The 19,195-nt window shown below is 40.1% G+C and overlaps 1 pseudogene; it reads right to left on the reverse strand.

Moving 5' to 3' along the window:
• Nucleotides 1-14,488: 14,488 nt before the first annotated feature.
• LOC101416993 (poly(rC)-binding protein 2 pseudogene) lies at nucleotides 14,489-15,667 on the reverse strand (annotated as a pseudogene).
• Nucleotides 15,668-19,195: the final 3,528 nt, after the last annotated feature.

Consider the following 19,195-nt stretch of genomic DNA (forward strand, 5'->3'; position numbering starts at 1 on the left):
GTAAGCTCAGTTTTGATGGGTTGAGACAGTCTTGAAGGCAGTGCATCATCATATCCAAAGAAAGAGTTGGAAAGGACAGGAACAAGCTGAGATTTAGAATTAAAGCACTTGGTCTACCTCAGTGGTGGAGAGAGCCATGCTAAGCCTTCCACCATAGTTGCTGCTGCCAATGATATACCAGGATTGTGCTGCCCAGACCAGTCCTAGGTTGGGGCAGGAGTGCAATATAGGTTTCTGGTCAACAAAGATGGTGGCATAAGACTCTCCAGGGGGCTGTTCCCCCACAGAATCTTTGAACAACTAGCAAAAACTTGCAGAGCCATCTTCCTCAGAACTGCAGAAAATAGCTAAAGGGTTGTAGTACTTAACTGAGTGCTGAATCAAGAAAACATGGCTTTGAAAAATGGCAGGAGAAATTCATGGTGTACTTGTTGGCTCCCCCCTCCCCAACCCCTCCACAGTGCAGTGCAGAGCCAGCTGTTCTCCCATTGGGATCCCTGGCCCTCTTCTGGAGGGAGCAGAGTAACCCCTGCAGGCATACTGTGGTGCCTGTACATCAGGGTCAGGCTACTAAATGGCAGCCTAAGGACTGAACCAGTAAACTCTTCTCTGGCTCACCCTCCCAGAACTTGCCCTGCAGGAAGAAGCAGCTTGCAGAGAGCTAAAACAGTTTAAGAAACAATTAAGTCAAAACAGTCTGGTCAAAAGATTACATGCTTTAATTAATACAGTACAGCCCCCAGGATCAGGAGAAAGCTTAAAGTGTGTAGATGGGGCATTCAAATCCCTTTAAATGGGGGAATTCCTAAGGTCATGCAAGCACAAGCCCAGGACAAGACACAGGCTCAGAAAAGATGGAGAAGACCCTACATTTAACATTTGTCTCAGACTCTTCTTGATCTTCTTGATAGGAGGGCTGAAGTACTGTGAAGGGAAACATCAGCCAATGCAGAGCCAATTTGTAAAGACTGTGAAAGGTATTTTTGCTTATGTTTGTTTTTAGTTCCTGGCACTCAAGGAAATATCTGTCATATCACTAGCTAGATACAAACCTAAGGAACATTGCAGGGACTAAATCCAGTTAACACTTAAAAATATTAAAATATACAGTATGCAACAAAAGATAACAACAACAACAACAAAAAAAGCACAAACAAGAAACCCAAAAGAAACAGGAAATGATGGCCCATCCAAAGGAACAAGATAAAAATCCAGAAGCCATCAACAAAGAAGACCAGATTTGGGAAATACTGGACAAAGACTTAAAAAAAGATCACCAATATGCTAGGGGATAAAGGAAAAGAGAGAACAAACTAAAGGATATCAGGAAAATGATGAATAAACAACATGAGAATCTCAATAAAGAGAGGGTACTTTTTAAAAGCAGCCAAAAAAATACTGGAGTTGAAGACCAAAATAATTGGAAATGAAAAATTCCCTAGAGAGTTCGAACAGCAGTTTGGAGCTGGCAGAAGAAAGCAGCAGTGAACTTGAAGAAAAGACACTTGAAATGAGTCAGCCTAAGGAGCAGAAAGAATAAATAATGAATAAAACTGAATAGGACCTAAGAGACTTTGGGATACCATCAAAATATTCATTATGGAAGTCCCAGAAAGAGAAGATGGAAAGGGGCAGAAGGAATATTCGAAGACATAATGGCAGAATACCTCCCAAATTTAACCAAATACATGGATATACATACTAAAGAATCCCAGTGAACCCCAAACCATGCTCAGACACATAGTTGTAACTATTGAATGCCAAGGACAAGGAGAAAGTTCTGAATGCTGCAAAAGAAAGGCAGCGTGGTATGTACAAGGGGGTCCCTATAAGATTAAGTGCCAATATCTCATCAGAAACCATGGAAGGAGGAAGGCAGTTGGATGAAATATTTAAAGTGTAGAAAGAAAACAATTGCCAACACAGATAAAATAGACTTTAAGTAAAAAATAATTATGAGGGAAAAAGAAGGACACAGTATACTGATAAAGGGGTCAATTCAACAAGAAGACATAACAATTATAAATATATGCCCTTAATGGCAGAGCTCCAAAATATATGAAGCAAATGTTGACAAATTTGAAGGGAGCAATAGATAGTTTTACTTTAATAATAGGAGACTTTAATACACCACTTTTAATAATGGATAGGCAAGCAGATGTGGCTCAAACTGTTGAGTACCTTCTTCCCACACAGGTCCCAGGTTTGGTTCCTGGTGCCTCCTTAAAAAAACAAACAACAAGCAAACAAATGAAAAACCAGCTCGGGGAGCTGATGTGGCTCAGTAGGAGAGTGCTGGCTTCCCCCATACAGGGCCCCAGGTTCAATTCCCAGTCCTGGTACCTCAAAAATTAACAACAACAAAAACCAAAATAATGGATAGAACATCTAGACAAAAGATAAATTAAAAAAATATAACTTAAACAATATTACAAACCAGACCTAAAAGACAGATATAAAACACTACACCCAGCAGCAGCAGAATACACATTCTTCTCTAGTTCACATGGGCCATTCTCCAGGATAGACCATGATTTAGTTCATAAAATGAGTCTCTATAAATTAGAAAAATATTGAAATCAGACAATGTATCTTCTCCAATTACAATGGAATGAAATTAGAAATCAATAACAGGGAGGACTGGAAAATTCACCAATATGTAAGAATGAAATAATGCACTCGTAAACAACTTATGCGTCAAAGAAGAAACCACAAGAGAAATTAGGAAATATCTTGAGGTGAATGAAAATGAAAATACAATATATAAAACTTATGACATGCAGCAAAATTTTGCTGAGAGGAAAATTTATAGCTCAAATACCTACTTAATAAAGAAGATCTCAAGTCCATATCCTATCGCCTTTAACCTATACTCTAGGTTTTAATTCTATGCGTTTATCCTTTGCATTTGGTTCATTTTAGTGAGACCATGCAATATTTGTCGTTTTGTGTCTGGCTTTTTTCATTCAGCATAATGTCTTCAAGCTTCATCCATGTTATCATATTTATCCCAATTTCATTTCTTCTTACAGCAGCATAATATTCCAGCATATTATATACCAATTTTTGTTTGTCCGTTCATTGGCTGGTGGACACTTGGGTTGTTTCCATCTTCTGGCAATTGTGAACAATGTTGCTGTGAGCATCCATGTGCAAATGTCTATTCGTGTCACTGTTTTCGGTTCTTCTGGGTATATTCCTAATGGCGGGATTGCTGGATCAGACAGCAGTTCTATATTTAGCTTCCCGAGGAACTGCCAAACTGTTTTCCACAGAGGCTGCACCATTTTAGTTCCCACCAACAGTGAAGGATTTTTCCTATTTCTCCACATCCTCTCCAGCACTTGTTGTCTTTTTTTTTTTTTAATAATTGCCATTCTATGAGGTGTGAGATGATATCTCATTGTAGTTTTGAATTGCATTTCCCTAATAGCTAGTGATATTGAACATTTTTTCATGTGCTTTATTTGCCATTTGTATTTCTTCTTTGGAGAAGTGTCTATTTAAGCATTTTGCCCATTTTAAAATTGGATTGCTTACTCCTTTATTGTTGAGTTTTATGATCTCTTTATATAGTGTGGAGATCGAACCCTCATTGGATATGTGGTTTCCAAATATTTTCTCCCATTGAGTGGACTGCCTTTTCACCTTTTTGAATAAGGTGAATCAGTGATTCACTTTGAATCAGTGAAGTGTTTAAGTTTGCGGAGGTCCCATTTATCCACTTTTTCTTTCATTGCTCATGCTTTTGGTGCAAGGTTTAAGAAACCACCACCTACCACCAGTCTTGAAGATGTTTCCCTACATTTTCTTTTAGGAGCTTTATGGTTCTAGCTTTTATATTTAGGTCCTTGATTCATTTTGAATTCTTTTTGTATAAGGTGTGAAATAGGGGTCCTCTTTCTTTCTTTTGGATATGGATATCCAGTTCTCCTAGCACCATTTGTTGAATAGACTGTTCTGCCCCTGCTGAGTTGGCTGGACAGCCTTGTCAAAAATCACTTGACTGTGGAGCAGTTGTAGCTCAGTGGTTGAGCGTCTGCTTCCCACATATGAGGTCCTGGGGCCAATCCCCAGTGTCTCCTAAAAACATTCACTTGACCATAGATGTGAGGGTCTGTTTTTTTTTATTTTTTTATTTTTTTATTTTTTATTTTTTTATTTTATTGACTTTGTAATAATATTACATTAAAAAAATATATGTGAGGTCCCATTCAACCCCACCCCCCCACCCCACCTCTCCCCCCCCCCCCCCCCCCAGCAACACTCCCTTCCCATCATCATGACACATCCATTGGATTTGGTAAGTACATCTTTGGGCACCTCTGCACCTCACAGTCAATGGTCCACATCATGGCCCATACTCTCCCCCATTCCATCCAGTGGGCCCTGTGAGGATATACAATGTCCGGTGATTGCCTCTGAAGCACCATCCAGGGCAGCTCCATGTCCCAAAGACGCCTCCACCTCTCATCTCTTCCTGCCTTTCCCCATACCCATCAGCCACCATGTCCACTTTTCCCAATCCAATGCCACCTCTTCTATGTGGACATTGGATTGGTTGTGTCCATTGCACCTCTATGTCAAGAGGAGGCTCAGATTCCACATGGATGCTGGATGCAATCCTCCCACTTTCAGTTGTAATCACTCTAGGCTTCATGGTGTGGTGGTTGTCCTTCTTCAACTCCATCTTAGCTGAGTGTGGTAAGTCCAATAAAACAGATTGTAGGTGCTGGAGTCTGTTGAGGCTCAGGACCTGGCTATCACATTGTCAGTCCAGAGATCCCCTAAATATATCTTAAGCCCCAAGATTAACTGCACCTCCAGCACATTAGCATGAAAGTCTTATGGAGGGAGATCCCATCTGAGTCCAGATTCATCACACATAAACACCATTTCCAAAAAGGGGCCATCTGACCTGGTAGTTAACCCCATCGGCCATGACCATAACTCCCATGGGTCTCATTAGCCCTCAAAGGAACCAATATCTGGGGGTTGTATCTGCTTTATCTGTCTCTCTGACTCTGCTCAGTTGTGCATAAGGGCAATCCTTCTGCCAGCCTCCAGACTCTTTTTTAGAAACTCGTAGCCATATAAACTCAGTTCTCCTTTCCATTTCCCCCTTACTTTAGGTCAAACAGCCTTTTAAAGTCATGTTACTTTGTGTAGACAGGAATATTCTGCTGATCCGCATTGAACCTTCCGTATAAGGTCATTTTCCAGTTGCATCATCAGTTGGTAGTTGATAGTGGTCCCTCGGTGCCAGGGAGGCTCATCCCCGGGTGTCATGTCCCACGCTGGGGGGAAGGCATTGCATTTACATGCTGAGTTTGGCTTCGAGACTGGCCACATTTGAGTAACATGAAGGCTGACAGGAGGAAATTTCCAGACACAATGTTGCTCTAGGCCTTGTTCTTATTTTAGGCTTATCAGCTCGTGAGGGTCTGTTTTTGAACCATCAATTCAGTTCCACTGGTCTGTACGTCTATTTCTAGTATCATGCCGTTTTTAGCACAATAGTTAGGCAGTGTGGTTTAAAGTCTGGAAGTAAGAGTCCTCCAACTTTGTTCTTCCTGTTTAAGATGTTTCTGGCTATTCAGGGCCCCTTACCCTTCCAAATAAATTTGATAATTGGATTTTACATTTCTTTAAAAAAGGGTGTTGGAATTTTTATCGGGATTGCATTGAATCTTTATAGCAGTTTGGGTAGAATTAAAGATATGTAGTCCAATCATGAACATGAAAAGTTCTTCCATTTTTAAAAATCTTTGATTTCTTTTAAAATGCATTATAGTTTTTTGAATACAAGTGCATTACATCCTTGGTTAAGTTTAACCCTAAATATTTGATTATTTTTCCCCTGGTTTTTCCTCCTGATTTCCTCCTCAGCTTGCTTATTACTAGTTGTGGCAGTTTGGGGTTATTTTATGAATCCGCCAAAAAGAAAGATTATGTTTATAAACCAGTCTATTCCTCTGGGTGTGATAACTTCTGATTGTATTAAATTCAGCTGAGATGTCTTTTTTTTTTAAAGATTTATTTATTTATTTAATCCCCCCCCCAACACCCCCTCCCCCCGGTTGTCTGTTCTCTGTGTGTATTTGCTGCGTCTTGTTTCTTTGTCCGCTTCTGTTGTCGTCAGCGGCACGGGAAGTGTGGGCGGTGCCATGCCTGGGCAGGCTGCACTTTTCTTTCGCGCTGGGCGGCTCTCCCTATGGGTGCACTCCTTGCGCGTGGGGCTCCCCTACGCTGGGGACACCCCTGCGTGGTGCGGCACTCCCTGCGCGCATCAGCACTGCGCATGGGCCAACTCCACACGGGCCAAGGATTAGAGTAAGAGTAGGGCTTTTGATTTGACTACATTAGTGGGCATGACTCAGGTTGAGTCTTCTCCCCCTTGCTGGGCCTAATATAAATGGACACCCACACAGACAGACAGACAAACAGGAAGAGAGAACTATCGGTTTTTGATCCTGCCATGTGACAAAAAGGAAAAAGCTCAAGCAGCTGAAGGCCTGGGGAGAGATGAAACATTTTGCCTGATAGTTTACAGCTGAGATTTGGAAGAAAGCAGAACATCTGGGACTGATATAGGAAGGCTTGGAAAGAAACAAGCCCAATGTGAGAAGAGAGAAGACTTCACTTACACACAAAGCCTCAAGAGGCTGGGCCATGGAACCTTAACAGGAAGAGGAAACCCCGAGGGGAAGGCGTAGATCAGCCAGAGATTGGCCGCCATCTTTCTTCAACGCGTGGCAACTAACTTTGGTGAGAAAGCAACCTTGAGTTGGACTTTTTATAGCCATGTAAACGTAAGGATTTACCCCAAATAAATACCCTTTATAAAAGCCAACATACTTTGCATAGGCAGCCCTTTGGCAGACTAATACTAGTGTATAGAAACACTATTGATTTTTTTCCTATTAATCTTGTATCCTGCCACTCTGCTGAATTTCTTTATTAGCTCTAGTAGCTTTGTTGTAGATTTTTTTTTTGGGACTTTCTGTGTATAGGATTATATCATCTGTGAATAGCAAAAGTTTTGCTTCTTCCTTTCCAATTTGGATGCCTTTAATTTCTTTTTTTCCCCCAGAATGTCTAGCACTATATTGAACAACAGTGGTGTCAGTGGGCATTCTTGTCTTGTTTTTGACCTCAGTGGGAAAGCTTTGGGTCTTTCACCATTGAGAACAATGTTAGCTGTGGGTTTTCCATATATGTCTTTTATCATGTTGAGAAGGTTTCCTACAATTCCTGTCTTTTGTAGTACTTTTATCAAAAAAGGTCGCTGTATTTTGTCAAATGCCTTTTCTGCGTCAATCAAGAGGACCATGTGATTTTTCTTCTTTGATTTATTTTAATGTAATGTATTACACTGATTTTCTTGTGTTGAATCACCCTTGCATGCCTGGGATAAAATCCATTTGATCACGATGAATAATTTTTTTAATGTGTTTTTGGATTCCATTAGCAATATTTCGTTATGGATTTTTGCGTCTGTATTCTTCAGGAAAATGGGTCTGTAATTTTCTTTTTTCATAATATCTTTATCTGGCTTTGGTATTAAGGTGATATTGGCTTCATAGAATGAGTTTGGTCACACTCATTCTTGTTCAATTTTTTGGAAAAGTTTGAGTAAGATTGGATTAAATCTTTGAATTCTTGGTAGAATTCACCTGTGAAGGCATCTGGTCCTGGGCTTTTCACTTTGGGGACTTGTTTGATGTGCCACTTAAATCTTTGTATACTGTATGCCAAAAACCTAGACTTATCATTACTGTTTATGCAATTGCATTTTAGCACCCTTGGGTAGTAAGAAATAGAGCTACATATCAAAAAGCATAATACAATTATACTGGCATTTGTAATTACCAAATGGTTACCTTTACCACATTTATTTCTTTATGCTGCTTGAACCCCTATCTAGTGTTCTTTCATTTCAGTCTGAAATGCTCCCTTTAGCATTTCTTGTAAGGCAGGTGTAGAGGTGATGTACTCCCTTAGCTTTTGCTTTTCTGAGAATGTCTTAATCTCTCCCTCATTTTTGAAAGAGTCTCGCCAGATATAAAATTCTTGCCTGGCAGTTGTTTTCTTCAGCACTTAAAGTATTTCAACCCACTGCCTTTTTGTCTTTATGGTTTCTGATGAGATATTGGTACTCAATCTTATTGGAACTCCCTTTTATGACACATGTAGCTTTCCTTTGCACTGTTCAGTGTAATTTGCATTTGATAGTGTAATCAATATATGATAGGGTTTATTTTTCATGTTTATCCTGTTTGGTGTTCTCTGATCTTGGATGTGCATGTTCCTATCTTTTGCTAAGTTTGGGAAATTCTCTGTCATTATGTCTTTGACTATTTCTTCTGTCCCTTTTTCACTTTCTTCTCCTTTGACTCCCAAAATACATGTATTGGTGAGTTTGAGTGTCCCATAGCTGACTTAGGCTATTTTTTGCTTTCCATATTTCTTTTTTATTTCTGCTCCTTAGCATGACTTATTTCAAGTGTCTTGTCTTCAAGGTCACTGATTCTTCTGCCAGCTCCCATCTGCTCTTGAAATCCTACTGGACATTTTTCATTTCAGTTATTGTGGTCTTCAACTCCAGTAGTTTTGCTTGGTTCCTTTTAAAAATTTCTATCTCTTTACTTAGACTCTTATTGTTCATTCATTGTTTTCCTGATATCCTACAGTTATTTCTCTGTATTTTCCTTCACCACTGTAAGCATTTTTAAGATCATTTTTAAAAAGGATTTATTCTATATGTCCACATTTCCATCTTCTCCATTGGTGTTTTCTGTATTTTCATCCTCTTCCTTTGGATTGGCAATCATTTCCTCTTTCTTTGTTTGTCTTGTCTTTTATTATGCACTGTAAGTTTTAATATTTTTAAATGTTAACCCTGGCATTAACTACCTGGGATGTCTGTTTCTTGGTTTTGTAACCAAGCTGGCCTATCAATTAAAAAAAAATTTTTTTTAGAGTGTTGTAGGTTTACAGAAAAATCATGCATAAAAATACAGAGTTCCCATATGCCACTTATTATTAATACCTTGCATTAGTGTTGTACATTTGTACAACATCAATGTTGTATAATTTATAATTTATGAAAGAACGTTTTTGTAATTGTTCTTTTTTTTTTTTTTTTTAAAGATTTATTTATTTATTTAATTTCTCCCCCTCCCCTGGTTGTCTGTTCTTGGTGTCTATTTGCTGCGTCTTGTTTCTTTGTCCGCTTCTGTTGTCGTCAGTGGCACGGGAAGTGTGGGCGGCGCCATTCCTGGGCAGGCTGCTCTTTCTTTTCACGCTGGGCGGCTCTCCTCACGGGCGCACTCCTTGCAAGTGGGGCTCTCACACGGGGGACACCCTTGCTTGGCACGGCACTCCTTGCGCGCATCAGCACTGCGCATGGCCAGCTGCACACGGGTCAAGGAGGCCCGGGGTTTGAACCGCGGACCTCCCATATGGTAGACGGACGCCCTAACCACTGGGCCAAAGTCCGTTTCCCTGTAATTGTTCTTTTAGCAATAGTCCATCATTTACAATGGGGTTCACTGTGTTGTACAGTCTTATGTTGTTTCTTTTTTAAATTTTTTATTCTAGTAAAATACATACAACATAAATTTTTCCTTTTAAACATATTCACATGTAAAATTTAGTGCTATTAATTATGTTTGCAATATTATGCTACCTTCACCTCCTTTCATTACCAAAACTTTATGGTCAATCCAAGTAGAAGTGTGGACGATTTAAGAAGTAACTCCTCATTCCCTACCCTTAACCTGCCCCCTGGTAAACTATATTGTAGACTCTGACTCTATGAGTTTGCTTATTCTAATTATTTCATTTCAGTGAGGTCATACAATATTTTTTGGGTATGTCTTATTTTATTCAACAAGATGTCTTCAAGGTTCATCCATATTGTTGCATGCATCAGAACTTCATTCTTTTTTATTACTGAATAATATTCTATTGTAGTATAAACCACATTTTATTTATCCATTCTTCAGTTGATGGACATTGGATTGCTTTCATCTTTTAGCAATTGTGAATAATGCAGTTATGAACATTAAAGTGTAAATATCTGTTCAAGTCCCTGCTTTCAACTTTTGAATATATACCTAGAAGTCAGATCTTCAGGGCAGATAGTGGGTGACATAAGGAACCACTGAACTGTCTTCCATAGTGAATTTATGATTTTACATTCCCCAAAACAATGAATGATTGTTCCTATTTATCCACATGTCTCTAACACTTGCTATTTTCTTTTCTTTTCTTTTTAATAGTAGCCACTCTAGTGGGTGTGAAGTGGTATCTAATTGTGGTTTTGATTTGCATTGCCCTAAAAGCTAGGGATTTTGAGCATCTTCCCATGTAGTTTTGTCCATTTGTATATTTTCTTTGGAGGTATGCCTATTCAAGTCTTTTGCCTATTTTCAAATGGATTGTTTGTCTTTTTGTTATTAAGTTGTAGGATTTCTTTGTACCTTCTGGGTATTAAATCCTTATTGGATATGTGGTTTCCAAATATATTCTCCCATTGAGCAGTTAGTTGTTTTACTTTCATGATGAAGTCCTTTGATGTACAAAAGTTTTAAATTTTGGTGAAGTCCCTTCATCTGTGTTTTCTTTCGTTGCTTGTGCTTTGGGTATGAAGTCTAAGAAAACTTTGTCTAACACAAGGTCCTGGAGATACTTCCCTACATTTTCTTCTGGGAATTTTATTTTTTTGGTTCTTCTATTTAGGTCTATGAATCATTTTGAATTGATTTTTGGATATGGTGTGAAGCAGGGGTCTAAGTTCAATTTTTCTGCACATGGACATCCAGTTTTCTCAGCAGCATTTGTTGAAGAGACTAAATTTTCCTAAGTTAGGGGACTTGGTACTCCTGTCAAAAATCCGTTGGCCATGAATATGAGGGTTGATTTGTGCACTCTCAGTTTGATTCCATTGGTCTGTATGTCTGTCCTTGTGTTGGTACCATGCTGTTTTGATTACTATGGCATTGTAATAAGTTTTAAGATTGGGAAGTGTGAGTCTTCCAACTTCATTCTTTTTCTTCAAGATGGCTTCAGTTATATGGGGCCCCTCACCCTTTCAAATAAATTTAATGATTGGCTTTTCCATTTCTCCCGAGAAGGCTGCTGGGACTTTGATTGGTATTTCATTGAATCTGTAAATTGCTTTGGCCAATTGTTTTTATACTGTTCACAGAAAAAAAAAAAAAAAGAAAAGAAAACCAAAATGAAAACCAAAACCTGAAGGGGTGATCAGCTAGATACTTGGGCTTTTATAAAAAATATTTGGGACACATATATATCTACATAACATTATCAACCCATTTTTTTCCCAGTGGAAAGACAATTTTTTATTTGGAGGAGGTTGAAGGAAATAAGTTAATAAATGCTTTGATTCTTTCGAGTATCTTATATCTTAGTGTGCTAAAACCAGCAACTTCAAATATTTGTGAGGGTTTTTGTCCGTCTGTGTGTGTAAGGTTAGATTTGGTGCTGAGCATGTGTGCCTGGCAGAAACATGCAGTGAGGCATCCACAGATATAAAAGAGATGATTCTAGGAAGGGGAGCAGAAGGTGAAACTTTACAGGAGTCACTCTTTTAGTCATCACAACAACCCTGAAGAGCTGGTAGCTTCATAGTGCAGATGAAAAAATCAAGGCTCAGGGAGATGAAGTACTCAACTGGAAAGTTTTGGAGCTAGGATTTGAATTCAGCTAAACTACCATCATAGCCTTTACAACTCCCAAGGAGGGAATAGGTGATACACAGCTGAGGCTAGGAAGAAAAAGGGGATTTAAGGTGCTCCCATCTCCTCACAGTGGGAGCGGAACAGGAGATGGTGGGAGTGAGGGAAACAGGACAAAGGTGGGGAGGCAGGCTCAGAGATTTCCCTGTGAAAAATTTCTGCTCACATCTCCTAAACCAATTTCATTACAGGGTCTGGTACAAGGCTGGCACATAAGTGGAATAAATAAATGGAGATTCAAATGTAATACACACAGAAAAATATCTGGAAGGATATACAACCAACTTCTAATAATAGCCATTACTGGGAAATGACATTGTGGGAAGGGGAAGCAGAAGGCTTTAGTTATTATTTATATGCCTCGGTTTTACTTTTTAAAAAAATTTGTTATGGAAAATTTCTAACACACATGAAAATAGAATAAAAGAATAAAAATAAAATTGAGAGAATACTTGGGCCTAGCACCCAGGTTCAACAATGATTATCAACTCATGGCAATCTTATTTCATTTTACATTCCAGGCTATTCCTTACTCTCCAGCTTATTTTCAAACAAATCCTGGATATCATAGCATTTTGCCAGTTATGTGTTGGTTTAAAAAAAAATCATGTTCTAAAGAAAAATTAATTTGGAATCGATGGTAATTCAAATAGGGTTGCAGTTCCATTGTTTACTTAATTTTTTTTCCCTCTAAAGCAATGATTCTCAAACCTGGCTGATCACCGGAATTTCCTAGGGTGATTTTTAAACCTGTGGATTCCAGAGACAATCCAGGGCCCATGGAATCAGAATCTCCACTGTGGGCCAGGGATTTCTGTGATTAAAAACCTCTACATGTAATTCTGATGATGAGCTCGATTTAGGAACTGTTGGTCTACTTAAGATAAACTGTTTCAAGTACCTTCAAGCACTTGGAAAGACTTAATTCCATATAATCAGTTGATATGCTAATTACAAAGTTACCTTATCTAGTCATTAAATTAGGTTCCCTAAGGACTACTCTGAATCCCTTGGATTAATATGGAGTAGTTGAATCTAGTTAACCTAGTTCTAATTAGTATAGTCCTTTAAAACAGAAAAACACATTTCCTTAAAATATTCCATAATTCATATTTATTACCAATGCAATATTAGTCTTTGCTACAATTAGTGAGAAAAAATGCCGTATTTTTGCCAGTAGATTCCCTAATTTTAAGATGAGAAAATGGAAACAAAGCCATTAAGTAACTTGCCCAAGATTATTTGGCTGATCTAGTGTGAAGGCAACAACCTGTACCATGATAGGTAGGGGTGGGTCAATGACAAATAATATTGGTTCCAACGTTCCAGGAAGTTTGGGTAGAGTGAGAGAGATAGGCCAGCATTGTGGCCATAAAATGCAGTCCATAGACTCAAGACACCTGCAGCCTGGAGTGGGTAACAACACAATTAGTGGGTTGATCACACTATACAAACTCAGGTGCCCAGAAATGAAAACTATCTTAGTTTTTCAGAGCAGAAGTTAATTTACAATTTGAGTTCTCATTCTGATGGCTAATGGACATTTAATTTTAATAAATGTAACTAATGTTGGTCAGTTCAGGATTTCCTGCTTCCTCCCATTTCTTGGGGTTGCGACTGAGTTCTGGGGGACTTCAGATTGCAGAGGCTTTGGGGGGATACAGAAATCTCGGCCTTGGCATCTGCTGAGCATTTCGTTTCCATTTGGTACTAAAGTGTTGGTCCATGTAGACTGCAGCTGTGTCCCCTCAGCCACCAGGCTGCCTCAGGTCTGGGTCTTTCTTATTCTTCTGTAACCTTTTTGGTTGTCTCCAGTCAGCTGGCTGTTCCATGCACTATGCAGGGAAGCTGGGAACTTTGGGAGGGGGCTTCAGGCCTGTGTTCTATGAACCCCCACATGGCCATTTTCTACTTTTGCTTTTCTCACTATGCTGGGCTTTGGGAAATTCTATGAATTTTGCCAAGTACTGAACACTTGGGAACTGGGCACAGATCCTCCTTACTCTTGGAACTCCAACTCTGCCTGGAAATTCTTCCCCCAGAATCCAAATTTCTTCTGATTTAGTCACTGCAATACTTCCCATTTAGTGACTGGGTTTTCCATATCCCAATATTCCCATATAATATGCTTATTTTTCAGCAGCATAATGGCAGTGGGTTTCCCTTTGATCACCTCTTTCCCTTGTCCCAGCTCTCTAGATTATATGCTATAAAATATTATGCAGTCTATTATGGGTAGTGATTGGGGGAAAAAACTGCCTTTGAATGACCACACATATTCTTTCAATATTTTTCTAATGTTAAGCTATGCCTTGACTCTTTCAGAGTTCAGATAGTCAATGCCCCCAGTCAGGATCAGTGGCGCTTACCTGCAGTTGTACATGTCGTGCTTATTCCTCGGTACAGCAAGAAAGAGCACATACCATAAGGAAGCAGCGTATTCTCAGTAGGAGGGTGTGAGAAAGGATCTCCCTCAGGAAGCAGGGTAATTCTATGAGTGAGTATCTTAATTTTTTCTAGAAGGGAGAAGCCTAGACAGAGGCTAAATGTATAATTGATAAAGAAGCAGCAGTCACTCATATTAACTGGGAGTGGGCATGTTTTTGTGGCTTGGACAATGTTCATGTTTTATTTGTGTTACAGATATGATTAAAGAGTGGTCCTGTTTTTGTCTTGATCCATCATTGTCTCAGTATAGCTTTGTTTTATTTTTTGAACAGAGAAAGGAATTAAAACGCTTTAATTAAAAAATCATGAGTGGATGATAAAGTGTGTAGAAACTGAAAATTTACAAACTATTTAAAACCTGGATTCGCTGACTGTTCAGAAACTACCCAGATGGATCACGGGTGGTGGTGAACAGCAGAAAGGGATTGGGGATGAATCTGCGTTGTTCTAGCTGCTCCCCATGCCACCCATCTCTGAGGAAAGCCTGACATTGATTAGATACTGAGCCAGACTAATGCTGGCAGCAGATCCAGTGATGGTAACCTGCCTATCAGTAGATCCTTCCACTGGGTTTGCAATTTTGATCTGTGCCCCAGACATCTGATGGATCTCATTGATTTTGGTGCCTTGACGCCCAATTATGCAGCCAGTCAAATCATTTGGAACGGTGATTTCATGAGAAGTAGTCTGAGCAGATGCATCCAAACCTGCCCTGAATCCGGTGTTGCCGTGCGTCATAGCAAAATGAGACTGTTGCATCGTCAACTGCTGCAGCTTGGTCAAATCTGGCTGTGGAATGGCATCCTGTCCTTGAATGGTATAAGCCTGACCACCTGCAAAGATGACCAGAGAACTGGACGGCTTGGGCCAGTGCAGGATGGTTATGCCCTTCGTGGGGGGGAGGACTGGGAGAGAGTCTCCAACATGACCCCCAGATCTATTTGACCACTCAATGATGGACTACGGAATGCCAGCGATAGTGATGGCCCGCTCCGTTGAGTTGGGGAGCATATCCCTTGCCACCTGGACCTGAACCCCTGTACTCTCTCGTATTTCCTTGATCTTGCAACCACCTTTCCCAATGAGAGAGCCACACTGACTAGCAGGGACCACCCGCCTCAGCGTGACTGGGGGTCACTGGCAGCTGTGCTGTTCGTCATAGAGCTGCTGATGTCCTCTTCCAGTTTGTCAATGATCATAACAAAGGCTTTAAAGATGGCATTAGTGGGTCCAGCCAAAGTGATTATTCTCTCAGGACAATTCCCTTCTGAGATGTTGATGCGTGCACCACTTTCCTCCTGCATCTTCTTAACTGATTCTCCTTTTTTTCCAATGATACTGCCAACTTCCTTTCCATGTATACGTAGCCAGATGGTGAGAGTGACATTTAATCCACCTTCAGTCATACCCGTGTCCAAGTTGAGCAGTGTTCTGGGGAGCTGGACTTTGAGCGGTCAAGTCTTTGGTCACTGCAGTGACCTCACCCAGCAAGGTGAGGTTAATAGTACCAAGCCAGCTTCCAAATGCCAGGGACTCTTCTTTTCTTTCTTAGCAAATCAAAGCTTGAAACCCACATTTATATCCCCCAAATGGAGTTTTGAAGATTTGAAGTCAAGAATAAGCTTCTATGTTCCCAAAGTTTAGTTGCCCAAAGAGGGGAGAGTCTTGAGGTATTGGGACATCCTGGAGAAAAAGATCACACAATTAAATATTTAAAAATTGTCCTATTTCTGCTCGATGACCATGATGGTTACTTTCATGTGTCAAGTTGGCTAGGTCATGGTGTCCAGTTGTTTGGTCAAGTAAGCACTGTCTTCATTGTTGCTTTTAGGTAATTTTCTTGATGGATTTGCATCTGTAATCAGTTGATTGCACCTATGACAGATTGCATCTGTAATCAATAAAGGAGATTGCCCCAATCAATTAGGAGAGTCTCCTCAATTAGTTTGAGGTCTTAAAAGATAGAATTGAGGATTTCCAAAGTCAGAAAGAAGAATTTCTGCCTCTACTTCAGTCAGCCGGCTTCCCCTGAGAAATTCAATTTCACCTTATAGGAATTTCCAGCTCATAGCCAGTCCAAGTGGTGGTGTGAGCCAACTCCCAACTCTACTAGTAAGTCTCGTTATCATTGATCTATCTATCTATCTATCTATCTATCTATCTATCTATCTATCTATCTATCTATCTATCTATCTATCTATCTATCTCCTGCCAGTTCTATTTTTTTGGATACCCCTAATACAATGACAACATCAGATAGTTGTTGTTATGATGGGAGGAAGAACCAAGGAGGGGCAAATTAAGACTGCCTCTTCCTGGAAGAGATAACCTTTCCAACTCCAAAATGACTTTTCTCCTGGAGAAACATTGCCAGGCAAGGGAAGAAAAGCAATTTGAGGCAGAAAGAAAAGCATGTGTTTGGGTGTGCTTGGGGGAGAGTGGGCATGCACTAGACAAGCCAGTCATGGTGCTTGCCTGTTCACAGTCTAAGTAAAATCAAGACATCCCACCCCTGGCTGCAGCTGCTTGGATCAGCCACTTTGCAGTCACTACACAGTCTAGACTGGTCAGCAATCTATGAGGTTGTCCTCACAAAAAGTGGAGCTGGGCCAATCATAAACAGGCTGTGGGGAGCCAGAGTTGAAGCTGAAGGGCTGGCTGAGTGAAGAGACCCTGAGGTAGAGTGGGTGATAAGTGTGGTTGTGGGGAGTCAAAGTTGTAAGGAAGCAGGGACTCAGGCAGAGAAATAGCAGGTAAAAAAATATACATTGCACGGCTGAAACAGACAAAGCCAGGGATAAAGGGATACTGATGGTGGTTTGAAACTATATGTATCCCAGAAAATCATGTTCTTAAAGCTAGCCCATTTCTGTGGGTGTGAAATTATTGTAAATAGGAATTTAGATGAGGTTTCTTTAGTAAGGTATGGCCCAGGGTGGGTCTTAATCCTATTACTGGAATCCTTTATAAGGGAATGAATAAAGTTCATATAAAGGGAGAGAAAACCATAGAAGCAAGAAGCTGAAAACAAGGACACCCAGAAAAGAAGGAAGAGATCAGTAGCTGCTGCCATGTGCCTTGCCATGTCAACCAGTATCGCTAGGAACTGGTCTTTGGGAATATAGCATTACCTTGATGGTGCCTTGATATGGACAATTTTTCTCAGCCTCAAAACTGTAAGTTTGTAAGCTAATACATTCCCATTGTTAAAGCCAATGCAATTCAGGGTATTTGGTTTCAGCATCCTAGCAAACTAAAACAGTACCTGACAATAGCTGAGTTCTTTAACAGAGTGGAAGAGTGGAAATTCACTTACTCCTGCTGTCCCTCCTTTTCTGAGTGAATCCCTGTTCCTGGACTTCAGGTCCTTTCCTCTTCTTCACCACTCCACATGTATCTTCACAAATGCAGCTGAAAGAAGCAAGACAAGAGGTGGGGGATGGAAGCTGGGAGCAGACCTTGGTGAGCCCTATTAAGAATTGGGGTTTATAGATGTCCTGTCAGAACTCATTCAATTGCAAGTAACAGAAAATCTAGCTCAATTTGGTTTAAGAACAAATGGCAATTTATTGTTACACATAACTGAATGTTTCAGGGATAGCTGTGCTTCATGTATGCTGGATCCAGGGGTTCAGACAATGTTATCAGGATCCTATCTCTCCTCAGGTCTAACTTCCATTTTTCTCTCTTTTCTTCATCCAGACAGGCTCCTGCTAGGTTTACATCTCTATGTTTATATCCTATAGACATACATAGTATTTTCCTGACTGCTCTGGCAGAAGTCCTGGGAAGGAAGATTGGACCAATTTGAATTATGGACCTGTCCCTGGAATCAACCCCAATGACTGGTAGAACCCTATAGATTGGTCATGTCTGGGTAATATGCACCCTGGATTCATGATGGATTAGCCCTCATCCATGGATCCTGTTTTAGTTACTTTGCCTGCTTAAAGCAAATACCATGAAAGTATTTGCTTAAATGACGAGAATTTCTTAGCTTACAGTTTGAGGCTGTGAAAATGTCCAAATCAAGGCATCATTGGAGCAAGCTTTCTTCATGAAGACTGGCTGCTGAAGGCCCTTGGCTCCTCTGCCACATGGCAAAGTGTATGGTGGCATCTGATGGTCTCTCCCTTCACTTCTGGGTTTCATTGATTTAAGCTTCTTGCTTCTGTGGCTTTTTCTTTCTCTATATTCATTCCATTTATAAAGAACTCCAGTAAGAGGATTAAGAACGAGCCTGATTGAGGTGGGGCACACCTTAACTGAAGTAACCTAATCAAAAGATCCTACCTAAAATGGTGTACATCCACAGGAATGGATTAGATTAAAAAAACACGTCTCTCTGGGGGTACATACAGCTTCAAACTACCACAGATACAATTAGGGTGATGACTGGGCAAGCAAATTTAGCAGATGTCCACCAAAGCAGATGTATGTGTGTGTGCATCTAAATGCATTCATTAGTTCCAGCCTCTAGGAAATGGGGAGCCTAGATAAGAATGGAAAACCAAAATCAAAGAAAAACAAACCAGAGCTATTATCTGGACATTAACACATCTTTGAATTTAAATAAAATTAGTTCAGAGGTTAATACATATTTAATCTATTTCCATTATTTTTTCATCTTTATAAATAACTTTGGAATTTCATGTAATTGGTGGCACACTATGACTGGGGAGGGGGTCAACGAGGTCCTCTATGAACCTAGCAGCCAACCAGTACAGCAACCATTGTTTTTAGGAGGCTGCTTCATGGCTACATGGATCAGCACCCCAAGACCCTCCTGCCTTCAGACAACACACACGCCATCATTGCAGACTCCCTTTCAGGCTCCTCTGTCTGAGTCTACGCTTGGGGAATCACAGGTAAAGCAAAAGCTTGGTTGGAATCAGTTGAGAAGAATACTTTGAAAACCAGATGTTGAATTTGACTGATAACATGTTAACAACCAGGTGGACTCAAATATCCTGGTTAGGATT

The sequence above is a fragment of the Dasypus novemcinctus genome, chromosome 4, assembly GCF_030445035.2.
Source record: "Dasypus novemcinctus isolate mDasNov1 chromosome 4, mDasNov1.1.hap2, whole genome shotgun sequence".
Classification (NCBI taxonomy): domain Eukaryota; kingdom Metazoa; phylum Chordata; class Mammalia; order Cingulata; family Dasypodidae; genus Dasypus; species Dasypus novemcinctus.